The 16,452-nt window shown below is 58.0% G+C and overlaps 1 protein-coding gene across 9 annotated transcripts in view; it reads right to left on the bottom strand.

The window, feature by feature from the left end:
• CLIP2 (CAP-Gly domain containing linker protein 2) overlaps positions 1-11,934 on the bottom strand; it is a 73,704-nt gene extending 61,770 nt beyond the window's left edge. For 5 of the 9 annotated variants that reach the window (XM_027611680.2, XM_027611683.2, XM_027611676.2 and 2 more), the window contains exon 1: positions 8,288-8,513. The gene's annotated coding sequence lies outside the window, so the exon portion shown is untranslated. Of the gene's footprint in view, positions 1-8,287; positions 8,514-11,915 lie in introns of those variants that run through there. The other 4 variants (XM_027611681.2, XM_027611684.2, XM_027611682.2 and 1 more) reach the window with 2 other exon arrangements.
• Between the last annotated feature and the right edge of the window lie 4,518 nt (positions 11,935-16,452).

Genomic DNA, 16,452 nt, shown 5'->3' on the forward strand with positions numbered 1-16,452 from the left:
GGATGGATAAATTGGGCAAGATTAAGATTAAGAGCTTCTGCGCATCAAATGACACCATGGAGAGACAGAGTGTGTGTCAAGAGTTAGCCACAGAGGGGCGCCTGGGTGGCTCAGTCGCTAAGCGTCTGCCTTCGGCTCAGGTCATGGTCCCGGGGTCCTGGGATCGAGCCCCGCATCGGGCTCCCTGCTCCGCGGGAAGCCTGCTTCTCCCTCTCCCACGCCCCCTGCTTGTGTTCCCGCTCTCGCTGTGTCTCTCTGTCAAATAAATAAAACCTTTAAAAAATAAATAAATAAAATGAAGTTCTAACAAACAGAGTCACGAATGCAGAGAATCAGACTGGTGGATACCAGCGGGGCAGGGGGTGGGAAGTAGGTGAAGGGAACGTACAGTGATATCGTCAGAAGTTCGCGTGGTGACAGACGGGACACAGTGAGGAGCACCGAACAATGTACAGACTTGTCCAGTCACTATGTCATATGCCCCAACCTAATAATATTGTGTGTCAACTACACAATTAAAAATAAAAATACAAGGGCACCGGGGTGGCTCAGTCGGTTAAGTCGGTTAAGTCGGTTAAGTCCGACTCCTGATCTCAGCTCAGATCTTGATCTCAGGGCCATGAGTTCAAAGCCCCACGCTGAGCATGGAGCCTGCTTAAATATAAACAAATAAATAAATAACATAAATATAAATAAGCAAACAAATAAATAAAAATGAAGTTGCCAGACCACCTTTATTGATGGCATCAGAAATAAGGGAAGGGTCCCCCTTGGGTCAGGGGTACTGACTGGAAGGACAAGCAAGAGGGGCACTGGGGACCCAGCAGGATCTCAGACCTGATCTGGGTTCTGTTACACAGTCATTTCGGTCGGAGAAAAGTCAACAAGCAAGTACACATGTGCCATGCACACTTTTCTGCATGGATGTTGTATTTCCATAAAAAGGTTTTAAAAAATATACATATATATACATATACATTTTTTTTAAATTACCTGGGCTGGGGGTGGGCAGCAGCACAAGTGGAAGAAGCAGGGGTGGTCCCTGCCTCTCTGGGGCCTTCCCACCCATCAGAGAGCCCCAGGCGGTGGTGCTGAACCACGGCGACCCACTGGAGCACCTGTCTCCCCCCGGGGGTCCCGCAAGCTCCCTGCGGGCAGGCCCAAACCCCATGGAGTTCAAGCACCAGGGCCTGACACGCAGCAGTGCTGTGCTAACTGGACAACCTTCCAGCACGCCAACCTTTTTCCCTAAACGAGGCATGCAAGTCAGCGCCCCAGCATCCTCTCCTGAGCCTTCCCCTGCAGGCGAGGGGCAGGGAGGAGGCTGAGCCCACTGAGACCTGTACTTGTCCCCTCACGGCAGGACAGAATGCAAACTTGGCCCATGTGGGAGCCTGGAGAAGGAATGAACCAGCCAGGGGGCCAATGGGCACCATCTATGCCTCTGAAGGGCAACCCAGGGCTGCTGGAGGGGGGGTTGGGGAGGGATGGGTGGAGGAGGGGCAGAACCTGGTGGCCGCAGGGGTGAGGTCAGTCCCTAGCAAGCCCTCATAATCAGTGTTTTCTTTTAGTGCTTCCAGAAAGGCAATCGCCACCCCCAGCCACCAAATGCTGCCTGAATGCCGCAGACGCCCACCCACACCCATACACATTCTGTCACATCCCCGGGCCCTCGCACACGCTGTTCCCTCTGCCTAGAATGCCCTTCCTCGCCTCAGCTGGCAAACTCCCTCACCTCTCACTGAAAGCAGCTTTAAGAGGGCAGGCTCTCTGCCTCTCTTGTTCATTGTGGGGCTCTCGGTACCTAGGACAGCGCCCAGCACACACGGTGGCTCAGAACGCTTCGCGAACTCAGGCAGGAAGGAAAGAATCGTTGAGTGAATGGAAATGCCCTGCTCCGCCATCCTTGTTCCGCCCATGTCTAGCTGGAGGCCCAAGACAGCTTGTCCACACGCCATCGCTGTGCTTGCTGGCCAACTTGGAGCATCTCTGGGAAGGGCTGAACGTTCCAAAACAACGAGCATCCGGCACAGAGTAGATGCTAACCCCATGTGGGTCCGGTGAACAAAGAGGCTGGCAGTGAGCCCCCCATCACTGGAGGGGATCAAGCAGAGTCAGGCCTGTTCTCAGAGCACGTTTCTGCTCCAGTTGGCACAGCTGCCCTGAGAGGCTCTCCCGAACTCACACAGCTACTGTTACCCTCAGTAAGAGCATTAACCATTAAGGGTGTTGAGCACCCCCGTGCCGCCAGGGCTGGCCCACCGCAGGGGGAAGGGTGACCCCATGGCCACACCACCCACCATCACAGAGACAGCTTGCTTCTTCACTGTGCTGGACTCAGAACCTGTGTGGGTGCACCGGGTGTGGGAGGCTCAGGTGGGATGAGCCCCCATCTTCCGCTGAGCTCCTCCAGCCTCTGGAGACACAGACCTGCAAGATCTGTTCTGCTCCAGACACCAGTCCAAGTGCGTTATAAATACCAACACATTTAACCTTTGCCCTGTTATGAGCTCCATCCATTTTCTTAGTGGGGAAACCGAGGCCTGGGGTGCTCAATCCTTTGCCCAGGGTGATATGACTGAACGACAGCAGGCGTGAAATTTGAACTCAGGCCCTCTGGCCACGGAGCCTGAACTCTTAACCACTTTCTTGACTTTCTCAGAACCAAGACCGACTCTCCTCAAGGCACCCGGGTTGGGGAGCCAAGGGCAGAGGTTTAGGCAAGAGGTCAGGAGGGCAGCCCACGGCCCTGGGAGCCAAGGCCACAGTCTGAAGCATCTCTGCCCACCAGCCCAGGTACTGCCTGTCTCTGGTCTCATTTCCTGGGGCCCCGACCCACCAGCAGCCTCTCTTCCACCTTCCTTGAACTTCTCGTTGCTCCAAAAGACACCTCACCCCATCACTCGTCCTGCACCCCTCTTCTATCCCTCAGCCAACTCCTGGGGCCAACCGGGAGCACAACCTGCGCGCCCCGTGTCCTGGCCCCCGTGCCTCGTGAGACAGGGATTCTTGGGCAGAGACCGGTGTGGCTCCTGGTTCACCAGCTCTCACCCATGCCTGGGACCAGTCAGACCCCAGGGGAGGGGGCACTGGCTGTGTGCATGAGCCCCAGGTGGGGGCAGGGACCCTCCAGGAGGAGCTCCGAAGAATCAGGAGGCAGGTGCTGCCCCCCTCTGCATTCTGGACCAGGGGCCGCACCCAGGAGCACACTGGCCCTCCCTTAGGCTTTAGCGGGACACACAGCAGGGCTCACCAAGGCAAGGCGACAGTGCAGCCACTCCAAACCCCTGCTCTTTCCTCGGATCTGGCTGCGAGAAAGCTCGGAGTCAAATTACCTCCAGGAGAAGGTACAGCAGGCCCCCTCCAGCTTCATTGGATTCTTTATTTTCTTCTTGCTCAACCTTTGCATGCCTTTTTCATCTGGTTATACCGCATTTACCTTTGCAAATCACCTCCAGTCCTTTCGGGAGTCAGACAAAGAGCACGTAAGACCCTCGTGAAGGTCTTCCCTCCTCTGCCCTGAGCATCTTGTGACCCAGCTCAACCCCTGGTCTGAAAGAAGCTGAAGTGTGAGCTGCGTCAATGAACCAACGAATTCATGCAAGGAACAGCCTACAGCAGAAAGGGAACAGCCTGAGCAGAATCACAATATGAGCGGCAAGACCTCCACAGACACCAAACCTCCAGAGACACCCTCCTTCCCTCGTGGCCCTGTCCAGCTTCACGCTGCACCTGGAAGAATGGTGGGCTGTAGGCTGAGCCCCCAGCTAGAAAAACAGGGACCCCGTGTGAGCCTGAAATTCCACCCTCTCACAGCAAAGAGGCCATGAGGGCCAAGAAGGACATAAACACGGAGCAGGTATTTTCCTGGGCAGACAGAGCCAAAGACAGATTGCAGGGATGCACCAACGAGAGCTGCCCAGGGAAGACAGAAGTGCTAACTGGACAAAGCCCCGAATGTAGGCCTTGTTAATAAAAACCACCTGACACGCTCTCCTTTCTATTCGGAAGGGAAACGTTTCATTATCATTTTGAATCATTTCTTCTGAACACGAGTTTTGTATTACTGTTTCTGTACATCCTCCCCACCGCGGGCAGCCCTACAAGAGAGTGGTGGGGGGACAGGGTGGGCAGTGGGGTGGCCCAGGTCCCAGGCTGGCAACCGGGCCTCCAGTCTCCAGGTCCTGAAGGGAGGAGCCTCACTGGCTTCTGAGCCGGGGCTGGGGGAGGCGCGGGGCGGGGCGGGGGGGGGGGGGGCGCTGTGGTTCGCACTCCCCTCCCTCCCTCCCTCCCTCCCTCCCTCCCTCCCTCCCTCCCTCCCTCCCCACCCAGGCCGGACAGGCCAGATTGGTGCACACCAGCTACTCCCAAGAAATCACACAGTTAACTGGCCCTGGGTCTGCCTCTCTCATCAGACCCTGAGTATCCAAGGGCAGCAATGCCCCGCTCACCAGCCCTCCCCCTGCACACACCGAACATCATTACAGCAGGCAACCCCATGGCGGGATCCCCAGCCCCCAGCCCCAGAGCCCATGTGGCCTGCCCCCCACCAGCTGAGTGACTGGGTGGGCCCCTTCACCCAAGCTGGGTCAGTCAGTCACTCTAGCACCCCGAGACCAAGGGGGGAGCCCACAGGAGGTCCTGTGGCCTCAAGCTAAAGCCACCACTCAGGGCAGCCACGCTGACAACCCAGACAGAGCCAGCCTACAGGGAGAGGAGAAGGGACAGATGCAGCGGGAGAGGCAGAGAAAAATGAAACCACGGTCCAGAAAGCCCAGAAAGCAGCAGGCTGGAGGAGGGGCTGCCCGCTAGCGCCCCAGGGCCTGGGGGAGCCAGGCCGCCTGCAACTGTGCCAGCTCCCTCTCTCTCCTAACCCCCTCTCGCTTAACCTAATTGGAGGAGCTTTCCTGTGCCCTGCAAGCAAAGAATCCCGAAGACATGGGTCAGGGCCCTCCCCGCCTTCCTGCTCACCGAGCCCCGCCAGGCCCACCACTCACAGCTTATCAAAGCTCAGGCTCGGGCGCCTGGGTGGCTCAGTTGGTTGAGCGACTGCCTTCGGCTCAGGTCATGATCCTGGAGTCCTGGGATGGAGTCCCACATGGGGCTCCCTGCTCAGCGGGGAGTCTGCTTCTCCCTCTGACCCTCCCCCCTCTCATGTGCTCTCTCTCTCATTCTCCCTCTCAAATAAATAAATAAATAAATCTTTAAGAAATATTGGGGGGGAAAAAAAAAAAAGCTCAGGCTCGTCGGGGTGAGGGCAGCATGGGTGGGTGGGGAGAGCCGAGCTGGGAAGGCGAGGCACAGCCTGGCTGGGCCCCGGGGAGCCAGACAGCGTGCGGACTTTGGCTTTGGGCAAACGGGGTGGTGTCCGAGGAAGGCATGGCCCAAACCAAGCCCTGGTGATAATGCACGTGGTAACCTGCCTCCCCGGCACACACAGTAGGTGCTTAAGGGATGCACGAAAGGCAAACAGAGAAACCTCGCTAGGCCCTGATTCCCTCATCTGTCAAATGTAGGCGTCGTGACGATAGCCACAAATGAATACATGCATTTAGAGAGCTCGAAACAGCTCCTGGCACAGAGCAAGGGCTTTGGGTACACAAAAGCTGCCGTTCTCTCTAAGACCCACTAGGCAGGTGCTATGGTCTAAATGTTCGTGTCCCGCCCGCCCCAGATTCATAGGTTGAAACCTAATCCCCAATGCGAAGGTATTGAGTGGGGGGAAGCTTTGGGAGGTGATAGGGTCACCAGGGAGGAGCCCTCCTGAACGGGATTAGTGCCCTCATAAAAGGGACCCCAGACAGCTCCCAAGTCCCTTCTGCCACGCGGGACTCTAAGAAGTCTGCAACCCGGAAGAGGCCCCCCCCTTCTGAGCTGGCACCCTGATCTTGGACTTCCAGCCTCTAGAACCGTGAGAAATCAATTTCTGTTGGGCGTAAGCCACCCAGTCTGTGCTACTTTGTTCCAGCAGCTCAGACGAGGACAGGAGGAGCCCAGTGGTGTCAGGAATGCCACCCCCCCCCGGGGCATGGAAGTAGAGGTGCGAGACATGGCATCAAGAGGACCAGGGTCAATCTTCAGGGTGGGAGGGCTGGGGAGGCGAGTGTCCCCCACATCACAGACGGGAGCAGCCCGGGGAGGAGACCGCAGTGAGCGGTGGGATAACAGGCAGGACTGCCCCACGGTGGACAGACAGCTGCGGGGGACGGGGATGAGCCACGCGGGTGTGGATGGAGGCTCGACCCAGGGCACCAGCAAAACCAACACTGGGCACTCTCCCTGTCACCGTGCACGCACTTCACACACATCCATCCATTCGACTCCCGCAGCGACCCTAGAAGGCAGATACCATAAGCACCCTCATTTTTAATAGAAAGGGAAACTAAGGCAGAGAGGTGCAGTGACTCGTCTGAGGTCATACAGCTAGTAAGTAACAAAGCTGGAACGCAGGCTGTCAGGGGCCAGCATCCAAACTGCCAAAGCAAGCAGCAGATACTGGAAAGGGACTGGTGCCTCTGTGGGTGGATCCCCTACTTGGGATTTCAAGCTCGGGGGCAGAATTCCAGACACCACCTTCGCAGCCTGCGGGTTGCACCTAGAAGCTCGCTGGTGCACACTCGTGTGAGCTGAGCACCGCCCCCCCCACCAGCCTCCCTCTGCCAGGTCCTCTGCCTTTGAAGTTCTGCTCCATCTCTCCCTCCTCCACCGGACCCGGAGCCCGTACCCCAACATCTCTCCCGGGCCAGGCACTGCAGATGCCAATGCAGCCTGGGCTCATGGCTCACGGAGGAGGGTGCCGGGGGGAGGGGGGACCCATTTGCAAAAGTACAAGGGACAGAACAATACCTTCCCTCAACAGAAGTTCCCCTGCCTTAAACCCCATACCCCAGTCACCTAAATCCTGTGCTGCTCCTCCAACCCAACAGCCACCAGGCCTCCTTTCTGGACTCCGAGCACTTGCCCATGCGACTTCGCCCAGTCAAAGCCCCCTTTGGCATCCTGGCAGCAAACTGATGCACGGGGTTCTATCAAGCTTCCCGCTCCTCCCCATCTTCCAGGGGTCCCTCCTCTGTTTTCCCAGCTCCCAAAGCACTCATCAAGCGAGCCATCAGGTGCTGCTGGGCTGTGCTCCTCCGGAGCAGCCAGGCCCCCCCGATCTGTGGACCTGCCCGCCCCTGGCAGTGCTGGGCCAGGTAACAGCAGCTGGATGAACGAAGGGCTCATTGTTTACATTACAACTAGTGGGGTGTCTTGCCCCACGTGGCAGTCCCTGAACTCTCCTCCTCCTCTGCCTGCAGCCCGAGGTCAGTGCTACCCCCACTAACTCCCTTGGGTGTCTTACACACCTAAGGACATCCCCCCCCCATTGGACTCCTACTTCTCCCCCACAAGGAAGCGGCGGGGTATCAAAGGTTGGGGATGCACTGCTGGGTGTGTGATTCTCCCCAAGATGCCCTGTCTGTCCATCCTTCCCAGGGTGGGGCTGGGGCCTGCGTGGCAGTGCCCAGTGGGCACCCCGCCCCGCCCAGGCCCCGCCTGAAGGGCCCAAACGGGCGCGCCCTGGAGGCCCGGCGAAGCATCTCGGCGGCGAAGGCCCCTCCCTATGGGGAGGGCAGAAAATCTGCTGCCTCACCAGCTACCAGCGCCAGCCTGGGGGGGCACCCCTGCGGAAGCCGCCCTGCCCCAGTCTCCCCCTCACCCCCTCCACCATGCACTTCAACCAAGTTTTGCAAAAGCAATCGGCCGGGCGACCGCAGCCGGCGGGGCGGAGGCTCCGTGTTCTCCCAGAGCCCGGGTCTGGAGCCAGGGGGCTGTGTGGCCGCGCCCACCAGGCTGGGCCCCCCTCCCCGCCCCCCACCGCCTGGGAGCCCAGAGAGCCCTGCGGCGCGTCCGGCCGCCCCGCGCTGCCCTTGAGAGCCGGGACGGGCGCCCCCCACCCCCCCCCCCCGACTCCCAGCAGATGTGCCGAACCCGGGTCTGCGGATGCGGAGGGCGAGGGTGCGGACGATGCCTTCACCGAGGGGACCCGCAGCCCAGGAAGCCCCCCAACGCCGGCAGCGCCCCCTCCTCGCCTGCGGGCGACGGGGAAGTTGGGGGTGCTGCGGGAGCAGCTCCCGCTCACGCCCACCCGCCGGCCCCCGACCCTCCGGCCACCCCCACGCCCCGACAATGCCTGCGGGCGGCCGCCCCGCTGCAGCCCAGGCCGGGCCGCCGCCGCCTCCCGCATCCCCCGCTCCTTTGTTGCCCGGCGAGCCCCCTCCTCCGGGGGCCCTCCAGCGGCTCCTACCTGCGCTCCTCCGGCGGCGGGCTGCGCGGCGGGCGGCTCGGAGCCCGGCCTCCTCCGCTCCCGACCCGGGCGCCGCGGGGGGAGAGGATGCTGCGGCCCCTCCCCGCGCTCCGCTGCCCACCGGCCGCAGCCCCTCCCGGCGCCGGGGCTCCGCGCTCGCTCTCCGGGCCCGAGCCTCGCGTCCGGGAGGAGGCGGCGGCGGCGGCGGCGGCGGCGGCGGCGGGAAGGCGGGAGGCGCGGACCGAGCAGCCCCGGCCGCCGCCTGCGCGCCCCGCGGCCGAGCCGAGCCGAGCCGAGCTGAGCGGGAGCGGAGCGAGCGGCCCGGCTCCGGGAGGGAACAAAAGGGGCCGGCGCTGGGGCGGGCGCCGGAGGGCGGGGCCTGGCGCGGCGGGGGTCAGGCGCGCGCTCACGTGGCCTCGCGTTTCTCGGGCCGCCGCGCCGCGCCGCAAGTGGGCGGGCGGGCGGAAAACGCTGCCTCACCTCCTCCCCCGCCCCGCAGGCGTCCGTCGTGGGGCGTCCGGGGTGCGCCCACGCCCGCCTCGGCGCTGGTCACGTACTGGCGCTGAAAGAGTCTCCTTCCGCCTTGCTCTGCGCACGAGGGTGTCCCAGACCCCCGGGAGAGGTGGAAGCTCGGGATGCTTGGGGCGGGGTGGGGGCTCCTGGAGTTTCCGGGAAGGCTCCTCAGAGGAGGTGACGTTTGGACCGGACAGGAAGGGATGAGGAGGAGATGGTGTAGCCGAGCTGAGAACTCCAGGTCTTACTGAGCTGTCCTGAGGCCAAAGTGGGTGGGGGAAAATGGCACGGGGGTATCTAGGTGGTTACGTTCCCAACACATCTTTGGAAAAAGTGGTACCCAAGATCCAGACGAATATCGCACCCTCCTCCCCTGAGCAAGATCTGTCTCCTGTGATAACAGGAGTGAACACAGCTGCCGGGCCTCCCCTCCCCAGTTCAAATTCTTCTCCATTTCCCTTGAATGTGGGAATGTGGGTGTCTTGGGGGAGGTTGGGGTCTGCACAGTGACAATGACACCAAAGAGAACAGGCACCAGGCAGTCTTGTTCACATCCACCAAGGCACCCAGTGCGGTTCCTGGCCAAGGGTGGACGCTCAGACTACGCTAGAATGAATGAATCAGCTTAGTTCCCACCATTATCCTTCCATTGCTCTGGTACCCATAATCTTTGGGAAATGAGTTAACCTCTTGAACTCAGTTTCCCCAGCTACAAATTGGGGGTAGTGTTTCAGTTCCCTTCAGCTAAGGGGTAAATGGTATGATGAGGGAGGCTGGGCACTGGCCAGCCCTGAGGAGGAGGCCCTGGCTGGTGGGTGGAGCCAGACCCGGAGACCAAGGGGAGAGGAGGGTGAAGAGCGGACCGAGAGAAAAGCAGTCTGGAGAGGGTGTCAACCTTGGGAGGGCTTCCAAGTGGAAAAGGCTATGTTCAGGAGCCTGGGAGCTAAACTGTGTCCATGTGGCCAGGAGGGACGTTCTGGAAATTAAGAGATAAGACACAAGGCACAGTGCAGCGGTAAGAATCGAGCTCCATCACCTACCAGTTGACGGGCAAGCCTCTCTGGGCCTCAGTTTCCCCATCTGTAAAGTGGAGCTAGTGATAGACTACCTCCTAGGGTTGTTGTCAAGATTGAGTACATTAATCTACATGAAGCACTAAGAACAATCAGTGCCTAGTAGGAGGTTAGCATTCCACGACTGTGAACTTCGGGGCGCCTGACTGGCGCAGTGTGTAGAGCATGCAACTCTTGATCTTGGGGTCGTGAGTTCAAACCCCACACTGGGCATAGAGTTTACTCTAAAAAAAAAAATTAAAGAAATGAGAACTTCTTTCTAAGAGTCAGGTGATCAGAGGACGTGTTAGGAGTTTGGATTTCCTCCTGTGAGCGGGGGATTTCGAACAGGGTCTTCTCTAACCATGGAGAGGAGGAAGCAAAAAGTGAAGGGCAGGGCTCTTTCAGGTTGCTGGCCTCCTGGATTCTGTCACAGTCCTCCCTGTGGGAAGGGAGCCCAGGGTGGCTGCAAAGGCCGTGGGGGTTCTGAAGATGGAAAGCAGATGAGAGCCAATCAGAAGCAACTCAGAGGGGCTCCTGGGTGGCTCAGTGGGTTGAGGGTGGGAATCTTGGTTTCAGCTCAAGTCATGGTCTCAGGGTCCTGGGATCGAGCCCCGCATGAGGCTCCCCGCTCAGTGTGGAGTCTGCTTAAGACTCTCTCTTCCGGGGCGCCTGGGTGGCTCAGTTGGTTAAGCAACTGCCTTCGGCTCAGGTCATGATCCTGGAGTCCCGGGATCGAGTCCCACATCAGGCTTCCTGCTCAGCGGGGAGTCTGCTTCTCCCTCTGACCCTCTTCCCTCTCGTGCTTTCTATATCTCATTGCCTCTCTCTCTCAAATAAATAAATAAAATCTCTAAAAAAAAAAAAGATTCTCTCCTCCTCTACCCCTCCACCCCCCAAATAAATAAATAAATCTTTTTTTTAAGATTTTATTTATATGAGAGAGAACACAAGTAGGGGGAGCAGCAGAGGGAGAGGGAGAAGCAGGCCTCCTGCCGAGCAGAGAGCCCGATGTGGGGCTTGATCCCAGGACCCTGGGATCATGACCTGAGCTGAAGGCAGCCGCTTAACCGACTGAGCCACCCAGGCGCCCCATAAATAAGTGTTAAAAAAAAAAAAAAGGAAGCAACTCAGAAAGTTCTCCTGGCACCTGGGGGGTGAGCAGCCTCAGAGGCAGGCTGAGACCCCGAGAGAGCACTGGAAGGCTGTGGGGGTCCAGGCTAGACCTCAGGGGCTGCCACACTGTGAGGGGAGGGGAGCAGCAGAGGAAAAAAGGGGAGGAACCCAGCCCAGGCTGGAGGTTCTTAAGCTTTTAGGGGTACACGTGTCTTTGAAACTTTGAAAGCTGTAGAGACTCTCCTGGAAACGCATGATATGCTGATGCACACGCACGTGCATGCACACACACGTATCCACGCACACATACATACAGAGTTTTGCAGACAGGTTTGGGGACTTTTCGGGCCCCTTGAAGCCCCACCTGATCTGTGCACCCAGGTTCTGGGGCAGAGAGCTCAGAAAAGATGGGGGTAGGCACACTGGGGGAGACAGGGTGTAGCAGAGGGTATGATTTGCCCAAATGTGTGGGTTTCTGACCCAGATCGAATGGCATCTGGGTCCTGGGGGCACTTCTCCCTTCTTTGACACCTAAGCCTTCTGGAACCAGGAAAACGGCCAAAGTTCCCAGAACTGATCAGCCCGTCGGAAATAGACTAAAAGTTTCCCCGTTGGAAGCTAAACCACAGTTTAGTCCTGACCCCTTCTTCCACAGGTGGGTAAACTGAGGTCTACAGAGAGGCAGGGCTAAAAAATAGAATAACAAAAATAAAGGGAGGTGGGGATTTATCCAGGGTGCAGGGTCTTGCCTGCTAGGGTGCACCTGAGTTCACTTGGGCCTGCCCAGGTTCAGCCACCCACCTCCTGCCTTCCACCCACCCCTGATCCCCCCCAAAGCCCCCTCCCTCACTGACAGCCCCCAGCGTTATTCAGACCAATGTTGCACACAGGTCCTGGCTTCCCCTTCCCTGGGCTCCATGGGCGGAGCTGCAAAGGGGCAAACTCACCTGCCAGGCTCCTTCTAGGTGAGAAAAGAGAGCTCTGTCTTGTGGAAGCTTGGATTGGGGTTTTCTGCTTCCTGCCGCTAAATGGTAGATATAGAGGGTGGAGCTGGGCATGATGCCCCAGGGCATCAGGCCTGGGGAGGGGCAGATGGGGGGGGTGAGGACCAGGGGAGGAGAGCCCTCCCAGCTGACCTCTCACCCAGGGCTTTGTCTCCACCGAAAGTGCGCTGATCTGGCCATTTTCTTGCTGACACTGGCCCTGACTGGCAGCCCCACAGAAAGCGGGGTGGGGGCGGTTCATGGGAATCACGGGGGGCCGGGCAGAGGAGGCCTGGGGAGGGGGCTACCACGGGAGAGGCCTGGCTGCCCTGCAGGTTGCTGCCTCCCTGGTATACTTTTTATTATTGTATTTTATTTTTTAGGACCAACCGGACATCGGCGTGATGGAATATTTTATAGCCTCTGAATGGCTTTTTACAAGAAATTTGTAATAACATGGGGAAACAGGGGCGCCTGGGTGGCTCAGTCAGTTAAGCACCTGCCTTTGGCTCAGGTCATGATCCCAGGGTCCCAGCATCTGGCTCCCTGCTCAGCAGGAAGTCTGCTTCTCCCTTTCCCTCTGTGCTCCACCCCCCACCCCCTGGCTTGTGCTCTCTCTCAAATAAATAAATAGAATTAAAAAAAAAAAAGAAAACATGGGGAAACAGCCCTGTATTTATGTCAATTGAAAAATGCCCATCACATACACCTGAAACTAACAGAACACGGTTATGTTAATTATGCTTCAATCAAAAAAAAAATGCACATCATAAAACTGTGGGTAGGGTAGACTCTCAACCTTGTAAACTAAAAAGGGGGGAAAAGCTGGTAACGGTGGTGGGCTTTGGGTGGAGGGAATCCTTGCGATTTTTCTCTGCTCTTTTACTGCATTTTTCTACCATCAATGTATGTGTTACTTAACCAACAAAAGAAATTTAAACCCAAACCCGTTTCTGTTAAGATGATTGTTCGGATGTTGTGTTTCTGTCCAAAACACAAAAAAATGATTGTTTGGATGTGGTCGCAGGCTGGGGCTGGGAGTGACATCACCATGGAGATATCAGCTGAGGCCATCACTCTGAAGGCCACACCCTTCCTTGCAAACACGTGGACTTTGCCTTCCCTCCCAGATCGGATCAGACCGGGAGGATGGAGGATGGGGAAGATCGTGGCACCTCCCTCCGGGGTGATACAGCCTACAGGGTAATGAGCCCCAGCAGTGAAGGAAGGGCTCTGTTACTGCTTCTCTCTGTCGGGGGTTTTCAAGGTCCTGGGGGCTTTGTCCAAGTGGCTCCCCGGTTTCCTCAAGGTCAGATGGTAAACTGAGGCTGACCAAGTGAACCGAAAGCTGGCGTTGCTGAGTACTTATTACAGGGTAGGTTTCAAGCTAAGAACTGTGTATGGGTTGCAGAAATAAATGAAGACCACTTAGATGAGAAGATGCAAAGGGAGTCTATCCAGACCTGGCTGTAGAACAAGGGAGTCAGACACATCGCTTGCGTTTTGCAGAGACTCCAGGCTGGCCAGGGATCGGGCGAGCCTCCAAGGGGGCCAAAGGGAAGGTGCTGGACTGGACAGCAGGCTGCAGACTGTGGGTCTGCTCTTTTTTATATGTGGTCTGGCCCTTGTGTTTCAGAGAGGAGAGAACCGAATCACGGAGAGGTTAAGGGACATGCCCAAGGTCACACAGCCCATGAGGGCAAGGTGCTGGGCATAGAGAGGGCAGAGAGATGCCCCCTTGAACTCCAATCTGAGCTCCGCCCCGTTCCAGCTTTGTGACTCAGAGCAGGTAACATTGGGAAACCCGCTCCCTCCGCAGGACGACCGCCAGAGCCACCGAGAGGAGCCTCTGCGTGCAGCGTGCCAGGTCCCACATGCACCTGTTGAGCGCCTACTGTATGCTGCATGTATTCTTTACTGTATGCCAGGCATGGTTCTAAGCAACAGAGAGTCTATAAACTCACACGATCCTCAGGATGCCCCGTTTACAGGTGAGGGTCGGACACACGTTCACAGGGCAGGTAGGGAGTGGGGAACCCAGCCTCCCCCTCCCCCGGGTAGTCCCTTGGTTTCCAACCTTCACAGCTGCTAGTTCTCATTCCTCTCTCCCTGTCCCCAAGTTTGCACATCTGTGCATTGCGTCACTCGGGCCGGAGTGGAGACACACCCTGGGGAGCGTGTTTATTCTGTGTGTCTGCGAGCCTCTTCCCCGGGGAGACCGCCAGCGTCTTTCTCCCCAGGACACTGCCTACTGGCCTTTCCTCCCCCAGGGCTGCCCACCCCCTTCCAGGTGGCCCGGGTGCACGGGAACATCTCTTTGGGGCCTTGGAGTCCTTCAGAGAAGTCACACCCATCACCCCCCACCAAAAACACACAAGTAGAGACCCGCAGAAAGGTTCCCAGTCTGTTATTTTACCAGGAAAAGTCACTGGAAAAACAACTCCGCCCGCACCATTTCCTACCAGAAGGGATCTTTTGGCACCAGGAATAGGTAAGGGCATCCTTCGGAACCAAGGACAGTCCTTTAAATTGAGCACGTCTAGCTTTCTGGAAAGCTCTTGTTTTGCTCACTTTGCCGTGGAGGGAGGAACACTTGGTCGAAGTTGGCAGCTGTTCCTGGAGCATTTGGGACCGGTGTCCTGCCAAGGCTCTCTCTGGCTTCGAGGCCCAGGGTGGTGACTTTCCTGGTCCCCGTCTCCCCCCCCATCCTGGTGTCCTAAGCCACCTTAGTTTCCTAACTGAATGATACTGCCCAGTCTGGCTTTTCTTGGACCAGCTCAAGCATCCTTCCATCCCCCACTGCCTGCTGGGGCCCTCAGAGCCTTGGATGTCATTACCCCCCAGGATCTGTGAGCCAGATGTTTGGGGAGAGGTGAGGAGGCCATTTGTCCAACCCCTGTTGCTTTTCAGCGGCAAAGATAAAGTGCCATGAGGCCAAGAACCATCAGGAAAGCTCCCAGCCCTCTTAAATATAATAGCAGCCTCTTCCTCTACAGCTAGAGCTCATATTCAAACTGCTGTTGTCCCAGCCGCAAAACCCCTTTTACTGCCTTAAAGCCTTCAACCCCTTTTCTGCCCGGTGTGTGGCTACAGAATTGCTTTGCAAAGGCATAAGCAGGTGTCCACAGTATAAAGCAAGAACGGCTCTGATGGAGGTATGGGCAGGGTGGTTTGGGGCCCGTCTAATGCTCAATGGCCGCTTCCTGGAGGAGGTGACAGCCCGGATGTGTCTTGAAGGATAAGTGTGTGGCAGGCAGAGGGGGCAGCCCGAAGGGCACTTTAGGAGGAATCTCGAGCTCAGGCGGCAGGAACACAGGGAACCAGGGCCTTACTTAGATTAGGGCTGAGGGGTGGCTGGCCTGGTCAGCAAGGGCCTCACATGGCAGGGCTGCAGAGTGGACTTTTTCTTTTCTTTTCTTTTCTTTTTTAAGATTTTATTTATTTATTTGATGGGGTGGGGGGAGAGCGCGAGCAGCAGGGAGGGGCAGGGGGAGAAGTAGACTCCCCGCCGAGCGGGGAGCCCAATGTGGGACTCGATCCCAAGACCCCAGGATCATGACCTGAGCTGAAGGCAGACGCTTCACCTACTGAGCCACCCAGGCGCCCTGAGGTGGGCTTTTTTCTAAGGACAACAGGGAGCCCTGCAGGGTTCTAAGCAGGGGAGGGACATGAATTTTAAACCTAAAGCCTGGCTCCCTAGGCCATGCGGGGCCAGCGCAGTGACAGGTGGACAGGCAGGAGGAACAGGGGCATCAGGACAAGGGGCTGGGGCAGTGGCTGGGTGGACAGAGAGGCATGGCCACTCAGCTGTTCGGGGCCTCAACCCCTGGCCGGGACTGGGCTGAGAAAGCACATCATTGAGGACGGGACCCCCCCCCAACTCTGGGCTCCCTGCTCCTCCCAGCCAGGGGAGACACCCTAGCCCCCCATGCCTCTGAGCAGGGGAGGGTTTTCTCCCTGCAGTTGGGGCGCAGGGTGGGCCCCCGCCGCCTGCCTAAGAAAGCTCCCAGGGGCCTGGGCAGTCATGAGCCCAGCCTGGCAGACAGGGACAAGGCCACACTTGTTTTTGCAGGCCTGCCGCCCCACTGTGACAATCTGCACCCTCCCCAGCTCTTGAAGGGATGCTGTGTTAGAATCCCACTCTCGACAGACTGAGCTCCCTGTGGCCCTCAGGACCGGAGGCTGGACCCAAAGAAAAGTGGTGCTCCAAACAGGGATGCTTCCGGGGGGTCCCGACCAGGGTGATCAGGGTGGGGAGCACCCGGCCAGGTATCCCCAATACAACCTTCACTTTGAGAGGCAGCCCTGGGGCGGGGTATGCGATGGAGGACAGAGGCACAGGCCTGGGAGTCTGAAGGACCCGAGGGACCTCGACCTGCTGGCAGCTCACCAGCTGCACGACCCTGGATGAGAGACGAATGGGCCAGCCTCAGTCTCCTGGTCTGCAAAATGGGAATGACTGGCTCTTCCTCCCCGCAGACAGACAGACTCAGTCCAAAGC

Source organism: Zalophus californianus, chromosome 10 (genome assembly GCF_009762305.2).
Source record: "Zalophus californianus isolate mZalCal1 chromosome 10, mZalCal1.pri.v2, whole genome shotgun sequence".
Classification (NCBI taxonomy): domain Eukaryota; kingdom Metazoa; phylum Chordata; class Mammalia; order Carnivora; family Otariidae; genus Zalophus; species Zalophus californianus.